Source organism: Budorcas taxicolor, chromosome 6 (genome assembly GCF_023091745.1).
Source record: "Budorcas taxicolor isolate Tak-1 chromosome 6, Takin1.1, whole genome shotgun sequence".
Taxonomy (NCBI): domain Eukaryota; kingdom Metazoa; phylum Chordata; class Mammalia; order Artiodactyla; family Bovidae; genus Budorcas; species Budorcas taxicolor.
Window position 1 is genome coordinate 43,482,715 of NC_068915.1, and position 26,204 is coordinate 43,508,918.

At 36.8% G+C, this 26,204-nt stretch overlaps 1 long non-coding RNA gene across 1 annotated transcript; it reads left to right on the top strand.

Moving 5' to 3' along the window:
* The first annotated feature begins 7,939 nt into the window (after positions 1–7,939).
* Positions 7,940–14,642, top strand: LOC128050040 (uncharacterized). Its single transcript, XR_008199607.1, has 3 exons — positions 7,940–7,971; positions 8,081–8,148; positions 14,329–14,642. It is a non-coding gene; the product is annotated as an uncharacterized LOC128050040 (long non-coding RNA).
* Positions 14,643–26,204: the final 11,562 nt, after the last annotated feature.

The following is a 26,204-nucleotide window of genomic DNA, read 5'->3' on the forward strand; positions in this document are numbered from 1 at the left end:
CTCCAGATATGTAAGATAAATTAATGTTCAAGCTACCAAGTCTGTGGTGCTTTGGAATACAGAAAGTTTTACCTATATCTGTGTTCTAGTTTTAGCATTGCTCGTACTTCCTGGGAGGAGAAATGCCTCCCTAGATTTGTATATATTTTAGGAAGTTAAAACAGAAGTGTTTAGGCTTAGCTTGTCTGTTTCTCTTCTAGCAAGTGTTCCTGCACAAGCTACTCTTTAGTATTCCAGGTGTGCATCTTATCTGGGTACTTGGGTGGCCTATCCTTATCCATGATGGACTGTGGTTTCACGACCAAGTCTTTGATATCTGGAGCTCAGTGAACAGAACTGTTCAGCTCTCACACTTAGTGTTTATCAATAATTAAAGTACTATCTTGATATCAACTGGCATTTCTTTCTGGTTTTTCACTTTTTAAGTCAGGGTGAGGAAGTGGGCTATGATTCACTGGGTCTTGAATTCCCAATAAATATAAAAAGGTGGTGACAAAACACATACAACATTGTGGGAAATGTTGAGACTAGTAAGGAAGACTAAAGAAAGTCTGTTGGATTTGTTAATGAGGTTTCTTTAACATAATACAAACTTATCACCTTCAACCTGAAGAACAGCATCACTGTTAAAAAATGCTAGAAGCACTTACATTGATGTCAGAAGACATGAGTATCATCTTATGCTAATATTACATAGCATTATTCTCGAAATTTTAGCCAACTCTATTAAAGAACAAAAATAAATTAGAAGTATAGAAATTACAAAATGTGAAAATCTATAAAAAACTGAAACTACTACAGTTTGCTGATCATATAATTACCTAAAATAAAAACAAGGAAAAAATTAAAATTATTAAAAACAATTGATATTTTGAAATTTTAGATTTTGTATATTTGCAATCATATCTTGTGTATTATATATATCATTTCATTCCAACAATTATACTATTTTTTTTTCCTTAATTGCATTGCCTAGGAGCTTAGTACAATATTAAATAATAATGATCAAAGAATTTTTTTGTCATATTCCTAACTTAAATAGCCAGTAAGTATGCTATTGTTATGTTTTTTAAGGAATACTCTTCATGAGGTAAAGGAAGTTTACTTCTATGTAACTGTGTTTAATAGGTCGTATACACTTCTGGCGGAGAAGGCAATGGCACCCCACTCCAGTACTCTTGCCTGGAAAGTCCCATGGACAGAGGAGCCTTGTAGGCTACAGTCCATGGGGTCGCTAAGAGTCGAACACGACTGAGTGACTTCACTTTCCCTTTTCACTTTCATGCATTGGAGAAGGAAATGGCAACCCACTCCAGTGTTCTTGCCTGGAGAATCCCAGGGATGGGGGAGCCTGGCGGGCTGCCGTCTATGGGGTCGCACAGAGTCGGACACGACTGAAGCGACTATGCAGCAGCAGCAGCATACACTTCTGGATGTGATTTATTACCCGTGTAAGCAGATTACTGAAGCTATGACTGGTCTCTGTACATATTTCCATTAACTGTTTTTGCCTGATTTTGATATTATGAGTTACACCAATTCATAAAATGTTTTCCTTCTTCCCTAGTCTCTGAAATGTTTTATTTAAAAATAGGATTTTTTTTTACTTAATTTTTTAGGTAAAAAGAGCCTATGATCATATTTGAACTTAGAGATTGGGGAAATAACATTTCTATTACAAGTCAATTTCATTATTATGTTTACCGTATTTTAAATCACATATTCACATTTTTATTTCTTTGTATTTCTGATTTAGACTTTGGACAAATTCTTCAATAATTCATTTCAATCACATTTTATTTCTTTAAATTTCTCTTGAACAGTATCACACTAGAATTGATATAGAATATTAAGATTTTAAATTTTCAATGAACATATTTCCATTTCTATAATTTTATGTATACCTATTCATAGTTCACTTGTGCTCTAATATGTTATTTTTTCTTTAGACATATTTTTGTTTTATTTCCTTGAGGATCTTACATTACTTATATTAAGGTATTTTAAGAGTGCTTTTTATTTTCATTTTTAGAAGTGATTTTAATTTCTGATATTTTTTTCTAGTTTCAAACAAAATCCTTTAAAAACTTTTGAATTTCCAACCTTATCGAATATGACACCTTTATTACTACTCTTCTCTCTCTATTTAGCCTTCCCTTTATGCCAGGCCCATAGGTTCATTTACTCATATTCCTTAGCTCCAGTCAAACAAGTGTCCAAGTCTTTGAAACTCTGTCCCATGGTGCTGCCCAGTTTCAGAGACAGCGAGGAGCTTGACCAAGATCTTGGCTGTTGGACTGTTTGCTTCTGCTCCAAACATGGTGCTTGTAGCTAAGACTCACAGTCACGCTAATTTTTTAATTTCAATTCTTTAGCAAGGATGCAAACTACAGGCAAACAATTTTAAGCAGTGTGACTTGCTCTATTCTCTAAAACAAATAGAAGTCCATCTTTCTGCCATTTCAGCACTCTCTGGTACCTTGAAGCCAGCCAAAGCATTAGTCTTTTCTCACTATAGACCTTTGCTGCAGGGGTATTTAATTTTTAAGGATGGCTATGTATTTTTATAATGTATATTACAAATAATTAATTAATAAAGGAAAATTAGAAAATGTAAGCATATTTTTGATATTGACTTCAAATATTTTTTCAAAAAAGATATGTTTAATTTTTGTAGTTAATTCACATTTTTTGCCTTTTATTTCAAATTGCATCATTATTTCTCCCTTTACTGTTATAACTGACACATCAAAATTAGTCTTTATAAAGATAAGCACTGTTGTGATTGTATACTTTACATTATCAGTGTGCCTGTGTTTTCCTTCTTCTACTTTCAACTACTCAGAACTGCTGAATTTAGGCATGTCTCTTTAAATCATTATATGATTATATTTTGTTTTATTGTTCAATCTGAAAATTCTTACATTTCACAGTAGTATTGGTATATTTATATTTTATGTAATATAGATATATTTGGTTTAAATCTGCCATTTTAGTATTTATATATATAAATGTATGAAGTATACATAAAAGAATGATGATATTTATGAATGAAAGATTATATTTTATAAATGCATAAATTTTATTGTATTTATAATAATTTTATAGTATATATGTCTTTAAACATTTATATATAGACACTATATTTATATATACAGATATAAAAATATACATGTATACATATATCTTTATCATTTTTTTATTATTTAGTGTTACTTTATTGAAATTATAGCACAAATCCTTATGTTAATACAGTCTAATATAAATTAGTACTTTTATCACTTCCAGAATAATGTAAATGCTTTAAAATACTTTAACTCTGTTTATCCCCTTCTTGATCTATAGGCAGAAACTGTCATTCAATGTATAAAATCCAACAATATTTACTTTATTGCCTTAAATAGTCAAAGTCCATTTGTATCTAGAAATACTTATACTCATTTTATTTGTTTTTGTTTATTCTGGAATAATTTTCTTTTTGGTTGACTTTCAGTATTTCCTTTCCTGGATGATGAAGGCAGCCAATTCTTTGGCTTGTTTGTCTGAAAATATCTTTTTTTTTTTTTCAAAATATCAAACACTGAATATTGAATTTTAGATATGCAGCTATTTTCTCTTTCCTTGGGCTCCTTTTAAGATTTTTTTTTTTTTTTTTGGTTTTCAACAATTTTACTGTAATATGCCTGAGTGTTTTGCTTGTGCATATGAGTGTGTGTATGTGTGGTTTTTGTTTTTTCACGTTCGTCCTCTTTGAGGCTTATAATTCTTCTACCATTTATATGTAATATCTTTTGTAAGATTCTTGGCTCTTTGTCATCAAACATGCTTCTACTTTAATCTCTTTCTCATTTCCTTTTGATATTCCAATTACATGTATGTAAGGTTTTTCACTTTCCTCTCCATATTTTCTGTCTTTCATCCATTTATCTCTTCCCAGTTCAGTTTGCATATTTTTTTTTCAAAAGGTATTCCAGTTTATTAATTTTTTCATCAGCTGTCGTTTCTCAAAACATCTACTAAGTTCTTATCTTAATTATTATATTTTCAGTCCTATAATTTTAATTTTATTTTCAATTATATTTTTATTTTTCTAAAGTAGACCTCTATCTTGTTATATATTTACTTGAACTTAGAAACTATAGATATATTTGTCTCTGCTAGTAATTTCGATTTGTGCATCTCACAAGGATCTACTTCCATTTCTCATTTTATTCTTTTCAGTTTTCAGTGAATTATTGTTTTTCAATCTAATATATTTTTTTGGAGAAGGAAATGGCAACCCACTCAGTATTCTTGTCTGGAAAAATCCATGGATAGAGAAGCCTGGCAGGCTACAGTCCATGGGGTTGCAAAGAGTTGGAAATGACTGAGACACTATCACTTATTACTCACTCATATTATATTTAGTTATCACTATTGCATAAAAATTATAGTAAAATAGATTTTTGGATTAAATTATATTTTTCCTAATAGGATTTACATTTTTTTCTTCCTAGCAGTATATTGGGTTTCCCAGGAGGTGCTAGTGGTAAAGAACCCAAGAGACACGGGTATGATCCCTGGGTTGTGAAGATCCCCTGAAGGAGGAAATGTTACCCCACTCCAGCATTCTTGCCTGGGAAATCCCATGGACAGAGGAGCCTGGACTACAGTCCATGGGGTCCCAAAGAATTGGACACAACTAAACATCTAAGCACAGCCTCTATATTAGGTGTAAATCACCTTAACTCAATTAGTAATTGAAGTGATTAGAAATCTGGCTTTAGTTTTGATGATTATTCTATTTCTGTTTCACATTATTTCTAGGATTTAGTCAGTCTTCTTGGCTTTGACCATCATATGGCTTTCAGAATTGGTGATAAATCAAGGAGGTAAATGCTCCCAAATCTTTATTCACCCTTCTGAGCTTTGCTTATTTTAAAATTTTTGATCCTGAAAATTCTCACTGCCTGTATAAGCTTGTTAGGGGAAGCACACTGATTGAAACCACCCACGCTGGCCAGGCACCATAATAACCATTTGCATGAGTTGTTTTATGACAGGAGATCCTGATAAGGAACACAGAACTAATAAGCCACCACCAACCAGAAGAGTTCCGGAAAGGTCAAAAGGAACCATTGCTTCTCCGTCCACTTCCCAGAATCCCTCTCGCTAGCATCCATCTTGGCTGAGCAATGTGTGCGCCACCAGGAAAGACTGAATTAGAATGATTGGCCAAAGACCACGCAGCAGAGCAGTTCTCCTGGGTTCCCTTATCCTACTGCTCTCCATCCAGGTGCCCTTTCCCAATACAATCTCTTGCTTTGTCAGCACATGTGTCTCCTCGGACAATTCATTTCCGAGTGTTAGACAAGAGCCCAGTTTTGGGCCCCGGAAGGGGTCTGCCTTCCTGCAACAAGCTTGCTAGTAATTTCAAAGTGATTTTTTACATAAATAATTCACACAGTTTTATTGTTTGTCAATCAGACAGTTGGTTCAGAACAATATTCCCTCATTTTTGGAAAGAGAATGCTTAAAACTTTTGTGTGGAGCCTCATTTTACCTTCAAATTCATAAAATATTTTTTACTATTTGCAAACAATATCTATACATACCTGTGTTTGTGTGTTTGTGTAACTTTGCAACCCTATGGGCCAGGCTCCTCTGTCCATGGGATTCTCCAGGCAAGAATACTAGAGTTGGTTCCCATTTCCTCCTCCAGGGGTTCTTTCTGAGCCAAGTGTCAACCCAAATCTCCTGCATTGCAGGCAGATTCTTTACCACTGAGCCACCAGGGAAGCCCATATGTAGTATATGTATATATACTACATATACATGTATATATATGCATATGCTCTTTATACAGTAACATTAATGACTAGAAAGATGTTACCATTTAATCCTGTGGCTTCCTTTCCTCACAAATACACCAATACATATCTCCAGGAATCCAAATATCCCATTTCCTGAAGTCAGTAAATTAAATGAAGAGTTAAGTGAGCGATGAGTGTGCTTATCTCAAAGTGTTGCATACCAGTTTTATGGTTTGAAGCTGAGTACTATAGACATGATAATGGATTAGATTAGATTATCCTTCGTAAATATTACCTTTCCACGTCTTTTGTTAACTCAGTTGTCTACTTCTGCCTAATTATTCACATCTTAGGACTAACTCAGGGAGGAAAGAAGATCCAGAATTCGCAGAGGCTGGAAGAGAGAAACAGAATATAAATAAAAATTGTATTCAATTAAACTATACACTATGATGAATGACATTAGAGAGTTGTAGACTCTTGCAAGATATAATCTACTTCATTTGACATAATTTATGAAATTAATTTAGCACTAGATGTTGGCACATGAATAACAGTGTCATTTATTGCATGCTTAGAAGTTCCCTCTGAAAATGAAAGGGAAAACTGGGCAAAACAAATGATCTAATATGGCATTTTCCAAAATGTAAGTCAGGTGTTTCCAAAGTATGGAATTAAATAATATTAAATCACAGAAGAGTTGCTCCTTTTTGAATTTTTTTCCAATACTGATTATCTCAAGAAAAAATCTTGGTTTAATTTTCATCATCTGAATCTAACTGCCAGTCCCTCCTCTTAACAAAGAAAGTGCAGACTTCCAGCTCTGAGCATTTGACAGGCTGAAGTATCTAGCTAGAAATTAATGGCATTGACCTTTCCTGTTTTGTTTTTATTGCATTTGTCTGTTATGTTACATTTTATTTATCACAAGTAATACAAGTTTTCCTTTGGTGGCAGTGTTGTTGTTGTTGTTGTTTCAATTTTAAAGATAGCATGTTAAGTAAAAAGTGAATGGATAGAATATTAATAGATTGAATTATATAAAATTATCAGTATTCAACCATTGTGAGACATGAAAATGTCAATATTATCTCACTCAAACTAATATAATATTATAGGTATTATAATACTATCATATTATAAACCTGTTATACTGTAGGTAAGAAACAGTTTGTGACAATGTTATGGGAATGTCTGAAATCTGGGAATACCAATATCATAATGAGTCCTAGCAGTGAACAAGAAGAGCTTCTTCTGACCTCTTCTTCATGCTTCAAATCATTTTTTAACAAGATGAGTAATGCTCACTTTGATTCTAGCCTTGGAGCCAGCAATGACCCATATACTTTCATTCTCTAATCTAGGATATTAATTCAACAGATATTAAAAAAGAACTAGCCAAATTAGAGGTTGAACTTTGTGCCATGAGCCATGAGCCCAAACACGACTTCAATAGATAATTGGCTGGCATATCCAAAACTTTGAGATTATTGAGTGTTACTTTATAATACAAAAGGCATAATATCCTAATTAAAACCACCATGTGAACTGTGCAAAGACCAGAGAAAGAATAAATTTATTAACAAAGTTTATCATTAATTATCAAACTTCCACAAGCAAAATCCTATTTCTATTATAATTCATCTGCTTAGTCTTATTGTTAGATGAGTTATGTCAAGAAGTTGTAGAACTTCTTGATTCAACAACCAAAAAGCCTGGCGCAGAATACAAATGGAAATAATTCAGAGCTATCAATGTATAATCTCTGAAAGTGAGAATTCAGTGCTAAAATTCAAAAAGTGATGAGATTAAAAATAAAATTATAAATGCATTCCAAAAACATGAGAAAATGAAACTGGAAGAGAACTTGGGAAGAAGTTTCTTAGAAGGGAAATAATTAACTCTTCTACCACTAGACCATCTTTTCTTGTCCATAGAATTCACCCCGTCCTTTCACTCATGGCCATGAAAATTGATGCAGTGTTACATATACATTTGAAATGTAAAATGAAGGAAGAAAATAAATAACCAAGGCCACAGTTTCCAAACCAACAGGAAAGAGAAAATGGAACATCATAAAACTATACAAGCAAAGAGAAAAATCAATAAAATTCAGTGCAGCACATCTTCTCGCTTACTTCTGAGCACACAAAGTCTGCTCATCTGGAATGCGCCAGGGGTATGGTATGCGTTATGAATCTTTCAAGTCTTCAGAAATATGATCTATCATTAGAAGCACTGAAAAATACCAGTTGGTTTCACTAATTCTGTTCTTTGCTTTCTTCCAGACTTGGATACTGACCACCCTCGGGGCTTTGGATCCATCTTAGAGTCAACAGAACACTCGAGAGAGAAGGTAGATTAAGAATAGTGTTCTTCACAAAAATTGTTTGGTCTCGCTCTCTCAATCCTAATGCAATTTTCCTAATGGTAAAAGAGTTTATCCTCTCTTTTAATCCTCTTGTAGGTAGATCAGTGCCATTTTTATACCAGGATATTAAGATACCACCACCTCACTCCATCCTTGGTGATTGAATACTTTCATGATCCAAAAGTTACTCAGAAGAGTAATTGTCGGGATTAATTTTCCATTCATCCAGGAAGCTTTTATGTTTTAATTAATGTAAATTTTTAAGCACCATCTTCAGCCTGAAGGTGAATGTGAATTTTTATATGAATTTTATATGAATTTCTTGGAATTTATGTGAATGAGCATTTTTTAAAAATAGGATATTCTGATATAACCAGGTGGTCCTAGTGGTAAAGAACCTGTCTGTCAAAGCAGGAGACATAAGAGACACAGGTTTGATCCTGGGATCATAAAGATCCCCTGGAGGAGGGCATGGCAACCCACTCCAGTATTCTTGCCTGGAGAATCCCATCGACAGAGGAGCCTGGCTGATGACAGTCCATAGGGTTGCAAAGAGTCAGACATGACTGAAGTAACTTAGCACGCATGCACACATGATATAACCAGTCATAGAATGACATTTGAGCACCATTATATAAAGGTACTCATCTCTTCCCTTTGTCTTTATAACAGGCAAGACTTAATAGCATTCTTCTCTACCTTTAGATAAAAAAACTCCATAAAACCTTCCTCCATACCCCTCAAAATGTGTGAAAATACTCCATGTCAATTAGTCTTAAAGTTATCAAATATTTTAGAATATCTGATTCATTTCCTTTGAATGTTTTTCTAAATCCTAATGTCATGTGTTAAGTTCCTTTCTAAATATTGTGCTATATAAGTAATCCCTAGTAGTGAAGGCTGGCTAGCCCTTACTGGCATCATATTTCTCCTAGTCTGAATATATAGCAGGAAAACTGGAAACATATTTCTACTATTGAGTCTAATAGACTGACAAAAACCTGCTTTAAAATTCTTAGCCATTGAGCATTATGAAAAAAGGCAATATTCCAAATTCCCCAAGTGGCTCATTATAAGCATTTCCCCATGTTACTTAGAGGCATTATAGTGAAATCCAATAATATGCTCGTGTTTGGATCAAGACCCTAACAGAGTTCGCTGCACTGTTTTCTGCTGCCTGCAATTTTGTCTAGTAAAGACGCTCTAGTGGGGTGCTCTGTTTTGTGGTCCGGGGGAAAGTTATCAAATCTTTCCATGGTTAAGTTTTTGATCAAACTTACTGCTTTCACAGCCCCCTCCTATTTTATCCTACCTTATGCATAGATCATGATGGATTCAAGGTTGCAAATCATGTTTTCACTATACCCCACATTATATCCATGGCTAGGTAGAAAATGGTATGGACTGTTCTGGACTCATCTCTACTAGTAATAACCTATATAGCAGTGTCAGTCACTTACCTCTCTGGTCCTTAATATGTTTAACTGTCAATAGATGGCAGTGGTAAAAGGACAAGTAGTTTTAAATTATTCCTTTAGATATACAGAATAATGTATCAAACACTCCTGAAACAGAACATCAGCAAACCAATAAAAATTTGTTTCATATCCCAAACCCTTTCTGTCCCATTAGAATAGCAGCAGAGGTAATCATAATCTATCTTGAATCATTGTATACCATTATCTTGCTTGCTTTTAGAGTTTTTAAACCTGCATTTCTATCTTTTAAAGTATGTATATTGTTAGCTTTATACATTTAACATTTTGTATAAATAGTTTCATAATATATATTCTTAAAAGACTGGTTTCTATCCATCAATATCATTGTATCACTAGAGTCCAAAAGGTAAATATTCATTCCCCTGTTGATAAACATTTGGGTTGTGTCCAAATACTGCCACAAAAATTTATATACACCTCTCTTGGTGGCCAAGTATTTATTATAAAAAAAAGTTTTAGAATCTTAGAATATACTTACCTTCAAATTTACCAAATAATGTCAAGCTACTTCTAAAAAAGGTTCAATTCAGTTCAGTTGCTCAGTTATGTCCGACTCTTTGTGACCCCATGAATCGCAGCACGCCAGGCCTCCCTGTCCATCACCAACTCCCAGAGTTCACTCATACTCACGTCCATCGAGTCAGTGATGCCATCCAGCCATCTCATCCTCTGTCATCCCCTTCTCATCCTGCCCTCAATCCCTCCAAGCTTCAGGGTTTTTTGCAATGAGTCAACTCTTCGCATGAGGTGGCCAAAGTACTGGAGTTTCAGGTTTAGCATCAGTCCTTCCAAAGAACACCCAGGACTGATCTCCTTTGGAATGGACTGGCGGGATCTCCTTGCAGTCCAAGGGACTCTCAAGAGTCTTCTCCAACACCACAGTTCAAAAGCTTCAATTCCTCTGTACTCAGCTTTCTTTATAGTCCAACTCTTACATCCATACATGACTACTGGAAAAAGTATAGCTTTGACTAGATGGACATTTGTTGGCAAAGTAATGTTTCTGCTTTTTAATACACTGTCTAGGTTTATCATAGCTTTTCTTCCAAGGAGCAAGCATCTTTTAATTTCATGGCTGCAGTCACCATCTGCTGTGATTTTGGAGCCCAAGAAAATAAAATCTATCTCTGTTTCCACGGTTTCCCCATCTATTTGCCATAAAGTGATGAGACTGGATGCCATGATCTTAGTTTTCTGACTGTTGAGTTTTAAGCCAGCTTTTCCACTCTCCTCTTTCACTTTCATCAAGAGGCTCTTTTGTTCCTCTTCACCTTCTGCCATAAGGGTGGTGTCATCTGCATATCTGAGGTTATTGATATTTCTCCCAGTGATCTTGATTCCAGCTTATGCTTCATCTAGTTTGGCATTTTGCATGATGTATCTTGCATATAAGTTAAATAAGCAGGGTGACAGTATACAGTCTTGTCGTACTCCGTTCCCAATTTTGAACCAGTCTGTTGTTCCATGTCTGGTTCTAATTGTTACTTCTTGGCCTGCATACAGTTTTCTCAGAAGGCAGGTCAGGTGGTCTGGTAGTCCCATCTCTTTAAGAATTTTCCACAGTTTGTTGTGATACACAGTCAAAGGCTTTAACTTATTCAATGCACAGAAATAGATGTTTTTCTGGAATTCTCCTACTTTTTCTATGATCCAATGGATGTTGTCAATTTGATCTTTGGTTCCTCTGCCTTTTCTAAATCCAGCTTGAACATCTGGAAGTTAGTTTAGTTGAAACCCACTGGTATTATACAGAAACTTGATGATGTTATAGTAAAGTATGGAAAGAACAGAAGCATTCTATAAACCAAAAATTAAATCTCTGTCTTTTCATGACCCTGTGCCCCTTAGCTGTGATTCTCAAAGAGTTTTTTACATTTTTTTGCCTTTCCATTAGGTGAGACAAGAAAGCTAGAGAGAGGTTGGATTTAAGTATTCTACTTTCTCCAGGTCATTTAGGTTCTGGTGAAATTTAAGTTGGTTAAGTAAAGTTATGGTTAAAATGTGTCTTTTGAGGAGTGAGTCAACTCCTTTGTTTAGAATGCTCTGATGTATTTCAGAATGCTTACTTTCTCTTCCACCAGAAGTATGAGTGGTGTCTTCTCCAGTCTTCATCCTGAGGTAAAAGTGGTAGTAACTCCAGGAAGTAAAATGCACAAAACTCTGCCCTCTTCCTGGAGAAGGCAATGGCACCCCACTCCAGTACTCTTGCTTGGAAAATCCCATGGATGGAGGAGCCTGGTAGGCTGCAATCCACAGGGTTGCTAAGAGTTGGACATGACTGAGCGACTTCACTTTCACTTTTTACTTCCATGCATTGGAGAAGGAAATGGCAACCCACTCCAGTGTGCTTGCATGGAGAATCCCAGGGATAGGGGAGCCTGGTGGGCTGCCATCTATGGGGTCACACAGAGTCGGACATGACTGAAGTGACTTAGCCTCAGCAGCAGCAGCAGTGCCCTCCTCCCAAGCTCAGCCCACAGGTGCTTTTAACTCTAAAACTAGTCCTTATATGGCAGAAGGCAATGGCACCCCACTGCAGTACTCTTGCCTGGAAAATCCCTTGGATGGAGGAGCCTGGTAGGCTGAAATCCATGGGACTGCTAAGAGTTGGACACGACTGAGCAAGTTCACTTTCGCTTTTCACTTTCATGCATTGGAGAAGGAAATGGCAACCCACTCCAGTGTTCTTGCATGGAGAATCCCAGGGACTGGGGAGCCTGGTGGGCTGCCGCCTATGGGGTTGTACAGAGTCAGACATGATTGAAGTGACTTAGCCGCAGCAGCAGCAGTCCATATGTTACCTCTAGCAATCCATCAGTCACATTTTAGGTGCTCTTATGAGTACTGGCTCCAGAATCAGGCTTCTGCTTGGGCTTATGCTCTAGGCAAGCAAAAGGTAATATGATTTTTGGTACTTAATTATTTTTCCAATTTTTAGGACACCAGTTTAACCTATGACATTTGGTGGATCCATGTGTTATCTGATGGATCTAAAGAGAGGTGTTGATTTTCAGTTTGTTCAACTTTTTACTTGTGAGAACAGGAGTGATAACTTCTAAGATATTTATGTGTTTGACCAGAAACCACATGCTTTATTTCTTCACGAATTTCTTTTTTTTTTTCTTTTTTATATTCCTTTGGAGTTTTACCTAAGAAATTTTATAACATCTATGCTGAGAATGCATTCCTTGAGATAGGATTTGCATTTGCTTCTGCTAGACCCTTGAGAGAACACTAGCCCAGGCATATTTTACATAATTTCTTGACTCAGGACTTTTAGATACTGTAGGCCTTAATTCTCAACTTGTGTGAAGGCTAATATGTAGTTAAGAACTTTTAGAGCAAACGTTTAAATTTTTATCTCATCTAAGACTCAAGGCCAGAATTTACAAGGCTCTTTGCTTTTTCCCTTCGCATAATGTATATTTTCCCAATTCCTTTTTTTTCCTGAGGAAGTATCTTATTAAGAATACCCTTCCTCTTCTCCTCCACAAGATTGTTAAAAGAAAAGTTATAGCTTCTTGGAAATCTACAAATTCTTTTTATGAAATCTTCCATTTTATTTCTTTGTATTGTGTTGGCCAAAAGTTTTTTGGTTTTTTTTTTTTTTTTTTTTTTGCATAAATTGGTATAGAAAAACCTGAGCAATCTTTTCTGCCAATCCAATATTTCTGTCCACCTTTTTCTGCTCCTGGACAACTTCTATTTTACTGAGTACTGAAATATACATTTAAGTTTTTCTTTTAATTTTCCATTTTTTGTGTGAAAGGAATCCATTTGGTGTACCTTGCCCACAACATTGCCAGGAATAGAAATTTGGTTCAGTTTTTATTTGTTTTATATACTAGGATTTAAATACATACATTTAAATATATATATATTAATATATATGATATATCTTTCCAACTACAAAAACATTAAAAAGCATTAAATTAGAAAATCTCCAGGAGTGTTTCTTCTTCTAAATTCATCATTGTGGTTAAAAATATGAGCTTTGGTGCCAGAATTACTCAGATTGATTTATACTCCTGCTAATAATTAGTGACCTTAGGCTAGTTACTGAAGCCTTCTGTGTTTTAATTTCTTCATATTTAAAATGAATGTAATAATATCACCTTCCTCATAGGGTCAATAAGAGGTTTAATGAGCCAACATATGCAAAAACCTGAAATTGTGACTGTCACATAACAAGCATTCATTCAATGAACTCTACTGCTGCTGCTGCTGCTAAGTCGCTTCAGTCATGTCCGACTCTGTGTGACCCCAGAGATAGCAGCCCAGTAGGCTCCCCCGTCCCTGGGATTCTCCAGGCAAGAACACTGGAGTGGGTTGCCATTTCCTTCTCCAATGCATGAAAGTGAAAGTGAAGTAGCTCAGACGTGTCCAACCCTCAGCGACCCCATGGACTGCAGCCTTCCAGGCTCCTCTGTCCATGAGATTTCCCAGGCCGTATTTTTATTATCTTTATTATTGCTGTTGCCTTGTGATCATTCCTGGTTAGTTTTATGGACTGAAAGTTTGTGTTCGTGTGCTGAAGCGGTAACACCCAATGTGATGATGTTTGCATACGGGAGGTAATTAAGTCTAGATAAAGTCATGAGGGTGGTGCCCTCATGACGCAATTTGTACCCTGATAAGAGCACACTCTCTCTCCCCATCTCACCAGGAGCATACACTCAGAGAGGACAGCTATCTATAGGCTGAAGAAGCAGGCCTGCACCAGACACTGAATCTGAAGACACCTTGATCTTGGATTTCTCAGCAATGAACCACAAGAAGTAATTTTTCCATTGATCAAGCTACCCAGTCTAAGGCATTTTGTTACAGAAACCTGAAAAGATTAAGATATTGGCTGCTGCTGCTGCTGCTGCTAAGTCGCTTTAGTCGTGTCCGACTCTGTGCGACCCCATAGACGGCAGCCCACCAGGCTCCCCCGTCCCTGGGATTCTCCAGGCAAGAACACTGGAGTGGGTTGCCATTTCCTTCTCCAATGCATGAAAGTGAAAAGTGAACGTGAAGTCGCTCAGTCGTGTCCAAACCCTAGCAACCCTGTGGACTGCAGCCTACCAGGCTCCTCCATCCATGGGGTTTTCCAGGCAAGAGGACTGGAGTGGGGTGCCACTGCCTTCTCCGAAGATAATGGCTAATTCAATATAATTAGTAAATCTCTGTTCTTACACTAACATGCAAGAAGAATTACGTATCTCTTTGGAACATACTGCTTGACTGAATTCCTTACTTCTGGATGAACGTAAGGTGGCCATATACAGGGCACCAGAAAGTAGGTACTTTTGCCAAAATAAAGAAAAAGTGAACACTTTTCTTCAGGTACAGCTGTTTGTACTGTCCTACAAACCTACTTTGTTCAAAGCTGGTGTTTTTCCTTCATCCAAGAACAGAAGTGCATATCCTTTAGAAAGTTGAGAGTTTCTGCTGTCTAGAGACTGAATAGCTATACTGGACTCTCCTGGTTTAATTTCTTTATACCTCTAGGCAATAAAAAGACAGATTGTCAGGTAAAATCAGTGACATGTTCCAGGGAGGCCACGTACACATCTACCTAGACTTGTAGTTCCATTTTTTTTCTTAACATCACATCACAAGACAAAAGCCATCCTCGCCACTCACATTCATTTATTCACTTTGTTATTTATCAGTTTTACAATAGGTGTTGAGTTAGGCACTTGTGATAGTATGTGGGTTAACAGGAAACCCCTTCTCTCAAGAAAGTCACAGTCTAGTGACAAAATTCATCCACACAAAAAATTTACACATAGTGCCTGAGGGAGTGGAAAAAGGCTTCACTGAGTAGACATGATATTTTATCTAGGTCTAGAAAGTCTAAAAGGAATCTATCTTTTGGAGAGAAAAGAATGTACATTCCAGGCAAAGTGAACATTATATGCTAAAGTATAAGAGTCACTCATTTGGAGTAGTTTGGCTTCAGTTAGCCAACCCATATGGCTGGAGTGTAAGATGTATTAGGGGAGCAAGAAAACATATGAGTCTAAAAGTTCAACAGAGGGCAGAGGCCTCATATGCTAAGGTTTGGGATGCTGTCTTCGGGTAGTAAGTCCACACATACTAGAGACCTAAGCATTGGAGGACATAATCAAGCTTGCGTTTAAGAAAAAAAGAGAAAAAAAGGATGAAGGATTCTCATGTTGAGACCAGTTGGGGGCAGTTATGTGATTCAGGTCTAAGCACAGGCAAGGCAGTGAAGATGGAAATGAGAGGGAGTGATTTGAAAGACTTGAACAGGCAAAAATGACAGGATTAGGTGAGGGATTATAAATGAAGGATGAGAAAAGCAGGGCAGGGCTTCAGAAAGATTTCTAGTGTGACATATTTAACTGACACAGAGAATACAGAATTGAAAGCAAAGTGCTAGAAGAGCACTCATTTGTTTTTAATTCTATACCAGGAAACACTGCGCAAGGCTTGGTCAAATAATCATGACAGCCTTTGCACACATGAATTTCTGGATGCTCCGTAGCCCAGGCTTGCTGCCATTCTGTCTCTCCTTGGAGCGGGCCTCAGGGACTCCACCTATTCCCAAGTCTCTGAAGCTGTGAACACCAACTTTATCCCTCGAGGATTCTCTCCCCTTGAGCTTCCTTGCAGACAGTAATAGTCTCCCCAGCTTCCTCCTTCCTTCCACTCCCCAAAGACTGGTACACATGACATTTGAAAAAATGACTATTAATCACCACAGAGAAATAGAGAAAAGCAAGAATAACAAACACAAGGGAATTGCAAAGTTTAAGAAATTGTACAGATTTCTTTACCTTTCTCTTACTGAAAAAATAACAGAACCAGTTCCGCTGCTCCTCCCCTGCATCTTCTTAAACCTTTATTGGTAAGGATGGGGAACAGCCATCTCCTCAAGCTAGTCTAGTATCTGTCCTTTAAGAAGAGGACATGCCCACTCCTTTCTCATGAGAGCCCTTCCTTTTAAGGGACTGGCATGAATTCCTTCACATCTGCACAAATATAGTTCAACAAATATTTATGGAGACTTGCTCTCCTCCAGGCACTGTGGTGGGCCCTGGGACTACAGTAGTGAAACTGACATAGTTCCTGCCCTGGAAGCTCACCCAGTAGGGTGGAAGAAATCGAACACATATACCTTTACCAGGCAGTGTCCTTTCTCAAACAAATAATGTATTCAGGTAACCTCCATGGTGGCAGGAATTTTTTTAAAAAAGAAATTTCATTTCCTGCTGTCCATTCCATCACTCTTCTATCACCAAGAATAGAGCTCAGTGAATAGCTGGTGCCTAATCAATGCACCTTGAATCATGATATATTCTCTATCTAAAACAGAAAGCTCTTTGTACACTTCCTCAAAAAAGAACTGATTCCTCTTATGACTAAGATATTTAAAAGTAGTCCTATAAGATTAATATTCTTCATATTCAGAAAACTATCATTTAAAAAGTGATTCATTCACTGGAATTGATTTTACTTCATTCCCAACTTTTCTCTTGTTCTGTGAAGTGTATGAAAAATATTACTGAGTCGTGCTAGGATTTATTGTTTAGAAAACATGGAGGATAGAGGGGCAGGGCAGAAGGCAATCGATATGAGGACTTCAAGACACCACCAGGCTCCTTATACTGAGATTAGTATGTTTGGGGTCTATACTTGTGGCAGGTTGTATTTCCCAGAGGTGGCAGATTTTATTTTTTGAAGTATCTTCCAATATACATGATTTTCTTTCACTGCAATTTTAATTTTCCTTTTATTGAGAGGTAGGATCTCAGTTCTCTCTCTTTGAATATGAGTCTGTGCTGTGTGCTGAGTAGCTCTGGCCCCATGGGCTATAGCCCACCAGGCTCCTCTGTCTATGGAATTCTCCAGGCAAGAATACTGGATTGGGTTGCCATTTCCTCTTCCAAGAGATCTTCCTGACCCAAGGATCGAACCTGCATCTCCTGCATTGGCAAGCAGATTCTTTATCCACATGAGTGAGCTTGTAGAAAAAATGATGCTACATGACTTCTGAAAGTGAAAGTTCCTCAGTCGTGTCCGACTCTGCCACCCCATGGACTATACACAGTCCATGGAATTCTCCAGGCCAGAATACTGGAGTGGGTAGCCTTTCCCTTCTCCAGGGGATCTTCCCAACCCAAGGATCAAACCCAAGTCTCCCACATTGCAAGCAGATTCTTTACCAGCTGAGCCACAAGGCTAGCCCATAAAAGCACCAAAGTTCTGTGTGGTTCTCTTGAGACACTCTTCAGAGCTCTGAGAAATCCTGTTAATAGTTTGTCTGTTTTCAAACCACCATGCTGTGAAGAAGCCCAATCTGGCCTTCATGCAGAGACCAAGGAGAGAATGGATGTGAAACTATTTGAAGCAAAATTAAACACTGATTCATATTGAGTCATTTTTACTCAAAACTGACCTGTAATATTGTTCAATGTCTTAGTGTTAATTTCTTGTTGTTGCTGTTCATTCATCCAGTTATGTCCAACTCTTTGCGACCCCATGGACTGCAGCATGCCAGGCCTCCCTGTCCCTCACCATCTCCCGGAGTTTTCCCAAGCTCATGTTCATTGCATCGGTGATTCTGTTCATTCCTTATTGAGTTCTGAATAGCAGTCAAATATATTTTTCTTCATTCTTTCCTCTTTTTTCTTTCTTTCTGAAATACCTCTCCATCATCACTGTGCTTGGTCTTGGAGGAAGAGTAGGTAAACCAAAATACCGGGGTGAGCAAGGAATTCAAATTCCTCTCAGGACATTAAATCTTGGGCAGAGTGAAATAATTACCAAGAAATAGAGCTGATTCATCCCATCCATCATGATGAGGTTATTAGCCAATGTTCTCTAGATCCCTGAAGTAGTTTTGGCTCTCATCCTATTCTAAAGATACTTTTGTGAACTTTCCTACAATCCTATACAAATTCCTTTTCTGTAAAATCTATCTGGCATATAATTATTATAGATTCTTAGATAATCCAAGTTGAATTTTGAGTCTTTCTCTGCAGGGATTGACCAATCTATTGACAAAAAAACTTATGCTTCATCTCCAGCAGATCGGCAGATCTGGTCCAGTAGACCAGAAGATCATTTTAGTCCCTGACACATTTATGTTTGATATTCCCTAACCAAATTGATGTTTAGAACTTCCTGGGGTCAGAACCTCCTTTTCCTCTATTTTTATTGTATCATAAATTTTGTAGTATTCTGTTTGCAAATAAATGCATATTCCTTAGAAAACTTAGAAACTAATGATAAACCAAATGAAAGAAGTTTAATTTCTCCATATTACTAAAGGACATATAATTACAAATTAGAAGATGCCCAACTTGAACTAATTTAGCCAAGAAAGAAATTTATTTGCAAATAAGCATATAACCAAATATAAAACCAGATATATAACCAATTTGGTTTTATAAACGTATAGCCAAATTGCAGCAGGGCAAGGATAGTGTTGTTCTCAGGGATGAATGAGTCCAGTCATTCCATTTTCATCGGTACTTATCTAAGGAGCTGTTATACTACCTCATACATCACAACTTGGGGGTCGAAAGACTTAATTATAGGCAATTTCAGGCTGAGTCCAGCACCAATGCATATAGGTTACCTCCAAGCAAGAAATATGTTACCTAGCTGATTCTTAGCTTTTGTCTGTAAGCTATAATTTTCAAAAGGTTCTACAAATTTATTTCGGAGTGTGAGGCTACCTGACCAATCTATATAAACTAGTTAGCATGAGGCAATCAGTTCTGTACCCCTCAGTCACTTCCTGTTGTACTGTTAGTTAAATATTTGACTCTTCAGTATTGACATGTGGACTCCAACCCCAATTCTACTGCCATGAAAGATGACTCCATGATCATCCTCACTGTGTCACTGGAAGTAATTCTACCTACGTTTGGCTGCTAAATTCACATGATAATTCAGAAGTCTTTAGCATTCACAGTACCTAGGCTCCTCAGCTACAGAAAAGTTACCACCTACAATCAATCCAAAGGCTTCTCATTTCATAAGGAGGGAGAAAATGTTTGTCTATTAAATACCTACTGTTTGTCTTGTGCTTGCTTATTTTCTGAATAAGTTTCTCAGTCCTTTCCCGCAACAGTGTGAACATTCCTAATCAGGTTCAGAGACTGCCCCAAGGTATATATTAGAAGTGATCACAACACCTCCATTCTTGGACAAGGGCCAAAGTCTTCTATTAAAGCTGTTGGGATTTTAGAGGATCAAAACATAACAAGTCTATTTCTTATTGAGATTTGGAATGAGTTAATAGATAGACGAAGTTGGGAATCAAATTGTTAGCTTCACTGATTGGAGGACTTGGCTGAGATTTGCAAACAAACAGAATTCTGTGGCTCTCTCTCCCATGCTCATCCTTTCATAGTCTTTGCTTGGTTTAAATGTTGAGTCAGCCTAGCTGGAAAAGTGCCGACAAAGAACTGAGACATATACCTGCCTAAGACAGTTGCTTCAAAATGTCTTGGGGCAACAAGAAAGAAAACAGAACAACTCCCCAGTATTTAAATTAATAACTGCCTCTGTGTGTGTGTATTTTCTTTTGTCATTCTCTCTCTTTACAACCAATATCTATTTTCCTTTTCATTAATTTTCTCTTCAACTTTCACTCTGATTATCCAATACCAGTGAGCTTTCTAATCCATTGATTATGAGATTTATCTTGTCCATTACCCACTTTCCATTCTTACATCCTAATTTACCCTCATTTCCATAGGTTGGAATAATAATTATTTGCAAAAACTACTCTTAACATGCCTGTTCTTAGGGAACTCTGTATTTTGTAATAACCTATATGGGAAAGGAAGCTGAAATAGAATGACTGTATTTATATATAAATATATATAATATATGTGTATATATAACTTAATCTCTATGCTGCATACCAGACACTAATGCAACATTGTATATCAACTATACTTCAATAAAATGTTAAAAAAAAAAAAACACAACATCCATAAAAAGTATGAAATTTTGCCATTTGCAACAACGTGGATAAACTTTGAGAGCACTATGCTAACTGAGATAAGTCAGACAAAGACAAATACTGTATGACATCTGTAATATGTGAAATATAAAAATTTACCAAACTGGTGGATATAGCAACAGAAATATACTCACAGATTATGAGAAAAAACTACTGGTTCTCTTGTGGCTCAGATGGTAAAGAGTTCGCCTGCAATGCAGGAGACCCAGGTTCTATCCCTGGGTCAGGAAGATCCCCTGGAGAAGGGAACAGCTACCCACTCCAGTATTCTTGCCTGGAGAATTCCATGGACAGAAGAGCCTGGTGGGCTACAGTCCATGAGGTCGCAAAGAGTCAGACACAACTGAGTGACTAACAATCCCAATTCCAATTACCACTGGTGAGAAGAAATGAAGAAGGGGAAAGATAAGGGTTAGAGATTATAAGGTACAAACTTTTATGTGTCAAATAGGTAAGTTACACAGATATATTATACTGTACAGGACAAGGAATGTAGTCAATATTTTATAACTATAAATGGGGCTTCCCTGGTAGCTCAGTTGGTAAAGAATCTGCCTGCAGTGCAGGAGACCGGGGTTCAATCCCTGGGTCAGGAAGATCCCCTGGAGAAGGAAATGGAACCTACTCCAGTATTCTTGCCTGGAAAATCCCACAGACAGAGTCTGGCTTGACTACAGTCCATGAGGTCGCAAGAGTCATTCATGATTTAGTGAGTAAATCACCACCATAGTGAAAGTGAAAGTGAAGTTGCTCAGTCGTGTCCGACTCTTTGCGACCCTGTAGACTGTAGCTGACCAGGCTCCTCTGTCCATGGGATTCTCCAGGCAAGAATACTGGACTGGGCTGCCATTTCCTTCTCCAATCACCACCATAAATGGAGTATAACCTGTAAAATTGTAAAATTGTTGTACACGTGAAATTTATATGATGTACATTAATTATATTCAATAATAAATATGTAAATAAATGAAAAGAAAAGGCTGGGCATTGGTTGAATTCAATGCTCACAGTATCCTTATGCTGAAATCAAGTTGTCATCTGGACTGTGTTCTTCTCTGGAGGCTCAGCTGTGGAAGGACCCACTTTCAGGCTCTCTCGGGTTTCTGGCAGAATTTCTTTTTCTCATGGCTGTAGACTTATGGAACTTCATTCTTCAAAGTCAACAAAAGAGAGTTTCTGTTGTCTTAAGTTTCTATCTTCAGGGAAGACTTGGCTACACTTTTAAAGGTCTTACTTGACTAGGTGAGGCCTGTCTAGGATAATCTCTCTTTGATTGACTCAAATATACATAGTTAGGGATCTTAATTAAACATCCCTTCACCATTTCTATGTTTTATTGGTTAGAAGTCAAAAGGAAGGTATTATAAATGAGACTTTAAGAGATCAATTTGTGTGTCTACACAGGCCTCTCAAAGCCCCAGTTCTTATTTATATTGGTTCAACTTAACCATCTACTAACACTGTTCCTGAACTCGAACATACAAATACTATCACTAAAAACAAAAAATCACATATTTGGCTGTTTGGTCAGTCTTCAAACAAGTGGAAATAAATCTTAAGTGGCTTTTTAACACTGGATGTACTTCACTAGAAAACTCTCTCTCGTTTCTAGGAAGCTATTTTCACATCTTTGACTCTTCACCATTGGCCAATGACAGAGCTTTATACTCCAAAGAGAAGTACCTCATCCTTCCACTATCAAGTCTACCAACTCCCCATTTTGTGTACCCACTCTGCCCTTTATTCTGTCTCTGCTTCTATTTAAGACCAACAGTTTCCCTTGATCTTTTCCTCATGGATTGCTATCTCAAGGAATTCATGCTGTCATGACTCTTTTTTTTTCCCCTCTTGTGTCACTTTATCTCCTTCCTTTAAAAAAAAAAAAATATATATATATATCTTAAAACACAATTTCTTAGTTGTGGCTTGCAGGTTCTTAGTTGCAACACTGAAAGATCCTGCATACTACAACTAAGATTTATTGCATCCAAATTAAAAAAAAACCTCCAAGAACAATCTGTGCAATTTTTCAATAAAACTACAATGATTCCAGAAATTTTAAAAAATTATTAAAATGAAATCAAAGAATTATTAATTATTAATAATTAAAGAATTATCAAAATGAAAGCAAAACAATTTTTTTGTTTTCTTTGTCTCCAGATCTGGCTGCCTTTCAATTCTATGCTTCCTTTCACCCCAGAGCTCCTTAAGAGTTGTTTCCGTTAACTCTCTGGACATTCTCAACACCCATTTTTGCCTCGGTTCCTTTTAATCTGTTGCCTTTTAATCAGGGACATCATTGACTTTTCTTCCTACTGTAAGCAATACTCGGTTCCTCATGCTGTTAAGTCGTGTCCAACTCTTTGCAACTCCATGGAGTGTAGCCCGCTAGGTGCCTCTGTCAGTGGGATTTCCCAGGCAAGAATATTGGAGTGGGTTGCCATTTCTTTCTCCTGGGGATTTTCTGAGCCCTTGGATAGAACCCATGTCTCCTGCACATATCTTGTAAATTTCAGGTAGATTCTTTACCACTGAGCCACCAGGTAAGTCCCAGGTCCTCCGTCATTTAGAGGAGCTAGAAAAGAAGACTAAAAAAAAGAGAGCTATAAAGTGTGAGAAGAAAAAAAAATCACTAGAGTGGCTATGGTGCCATTGAATCCCAGAGGAGAAGGGTATATAAGAAGAAGGGAGTGGTTAATTGGAGATAATTACAAGGACTTCACCTTTCCTATGCAGAGGACATGCATTCAATCCAGTGTATCAACCAGGGATTTTAAGAGATTTGCCAGTTTTGTTACATAATCCAGATACATATAGTCTACACTTTTACTCTGCCTCTCCAGAGTTCCTTTGGTTGTCCCCGTCTATGAAGCACCCAAATTCCTTGGTTCCATTTACTATCTTTGAATCCCACCCTTCCCATGAGTCCTCACATTATTAGAGCATTTGCACTCATCCTATTTGATTTCTCCAAATTTGCTTACTTACACCCATTCCAATGTTCAACAAAGTGTAATCCAGTTGCTATGTGAAAAGGATTCTCCCTCCTTAGAAGGCACTGGTGAAGGGGATGATTTTTTTAATTTATTTTTTTATTGAAGGACATTTGCTTTATAGACTTTTGTTGTTTTCTGTCAAACCTCAACATGAATCAGCCATAGGTATACATATATCCCCTTCCTTTTGAACCTCTCTCCCATCTCCTGCCTCATCCCACCCCTCTAGATGGATACAGAGCCCCTGTTTGAGTTTCCCAAGCCATACAGCAAATTCCCATTGGCTATCTATTTTACATATGGTAATGTAAGTTTCCATGTTACTCTTTCCATACATTTCACCCTCTTCTCCCCTCTTTCCATGTCCATAAGTCTATTCTCTATGTCTATTTCTTCATTGCTGCCCTGTACATAAATTCTTCTGTACCATTTTTCTATGTTCCATACATGTGCATTAAAATACGGTATTTATCTTTCTTTTTGACTCACTTTACTCTATATAATAGATTGTAGGTTCATTCACCTCATCAGAACTGACTCAAATGCATTCCTTTTTACTGCTGAGTAATATTCCATTGTGTATATGTACCACAACTTCTTTATCCAATCATCTGTTGATGGATATCTAGATTGCTTTCATGTTCTAGCTATTGTAAATAGTGCTGCAACGAACAATGGGATACACGTGTCTTTTTCAATTTTGGTTTCCTCTGGATATGTGCCTAGGAGTGGGATTGCTGAGTCATATGGTGGTTTTGTTCCTAGTGTTTTAAGGAATCTACACACCTTCTTCCATAGCGGCTGCATCAATTTACATTCTCTCTAACAGTGCAAGAGTGTTCCCTTTTCTCCACACCCTCTCCAACATTTATTGTTTGCAGACTTTTTGATGATGGTCACTCTGACCGGTTTGAAGTGATATCTCATTGTAGTTTTGATTTTCATTTCTCTAATAATGAGTGATGTTGAGCATCTTTTCAGGTATTTGTTAGCCATCTGTATGTCTTCTTTGCAGAAATGCCTATTTAGGTCTTTAACCACTTTTTTATTGGGTTGTTTGTTTTTCTAGCATTGAGTTGTATGTGTTCCTTATATATTTTGGAAATTAATCCTTTGTCATTTATATGCTATTATTTTCTCCCATTCTGAGGGTTATCTTTTTCCCTTGCTTATAGTTTCTTTTGCTGTGCAAAAGCTTTTCGTTTAACCAGTTCCCACTTGTTTACTTTTGTTTTTATTCTGTTACTCTAGGAGGTGGGTCATAGAGCATCTTGCTTTGATTTACATCATCAAGTGTTCTGCCTATGTTTTCCTCTAAGAGTTTTATAGTTTCTGGTCTTGCATTTTGGTCTTTAATCCATTCTGAGTTTTTCTTTGTGTATGGTGTTAGGAAGTGTTTTAATTTCATTCTTTTACATGTATCTGTCCAATTTTCCCAGCACAATTTATTGAAGAGGCTGTCTTTGCCCAATTGTATATTCTTGCCTCCTTTGTCAAAAATAAGGTACTCATATGTGCATGAGTTTATTTCTGGGCTTTCTGTCTTGTTCCATTGGTTTTTATGTCTGTTTTTGTGTCAGTACCATACTGTCTTGATGACTGTAGCTTTATAGTGTAATCTGAAGTCAGGAAGATTGATTCCTCCATCTCCATTCTTCTTTCTCAAGACTGCTTTGGCTATTTGGGGTCTTTTGTGTTCCCATATGAATTGTGAAATTTTTTGTTCTAGTTCTGTGAAAAAATGTCATTGGTAATTTGATAGGGATCACATTGAAGCTGTTGATTGCATTTGATAATATAGTCATTTTCACAATATTTATTCTTCTTACCTATCCAGGAACATGGAATATCTCTCCATCTGTTTATGCCATCTTTGATTTCTTTCATCAGTGTCTTATAATTTTCTGCATACACTTCTTTTGTCTCCTTAGGTAAGTTTATTCCTAGACATTTAATTCTTTTTGTTGCAAAGGTGAATGGGATTGATTCTTTAATTTCTCTTTCTGATTGTTAGTATATAGAAATGTTAGTATATAGAAATGTAAGTGACTTCTGTGTATTGATTTTGTATCCTGAAACTTCACTAAATTCACTGATTAGCTCTAGTAATCTTCTCATACTATCCTTAGGGTTTTCTATGTACAGTATCATGTCATTTGCAAACAGTGAGAGATTTACTTCTCCTTTTCTGATCTGGATTCTTTTCATGTCTTTTTCTTCTCTGATTGCTATAGCTAGGACTTCCAGAACTATATTGAATAATAGTGGTGAAAGTGAACACCCTCGTCTTGTTCCTGATCTTAGGGGGAATGCTTTCAATTTTTCACCATTGAGAATAATGTTTGCCATAGGCTTATCATATATGACCTTTACTATGTGGAGGTAGTTTCCCTCTCTGCCCATTTTTTGAAGAGTTTTAATCATAAATGGGTACTGGATTTTGTCAAAGGCTTTTTCTGAATTTATTGAAATTATCATATGGCTTTAATCTTTCAGTTTGTTAATATGGTGTATCACATTGACTGATTTGTGTACATGGACGAATCCTTGCAT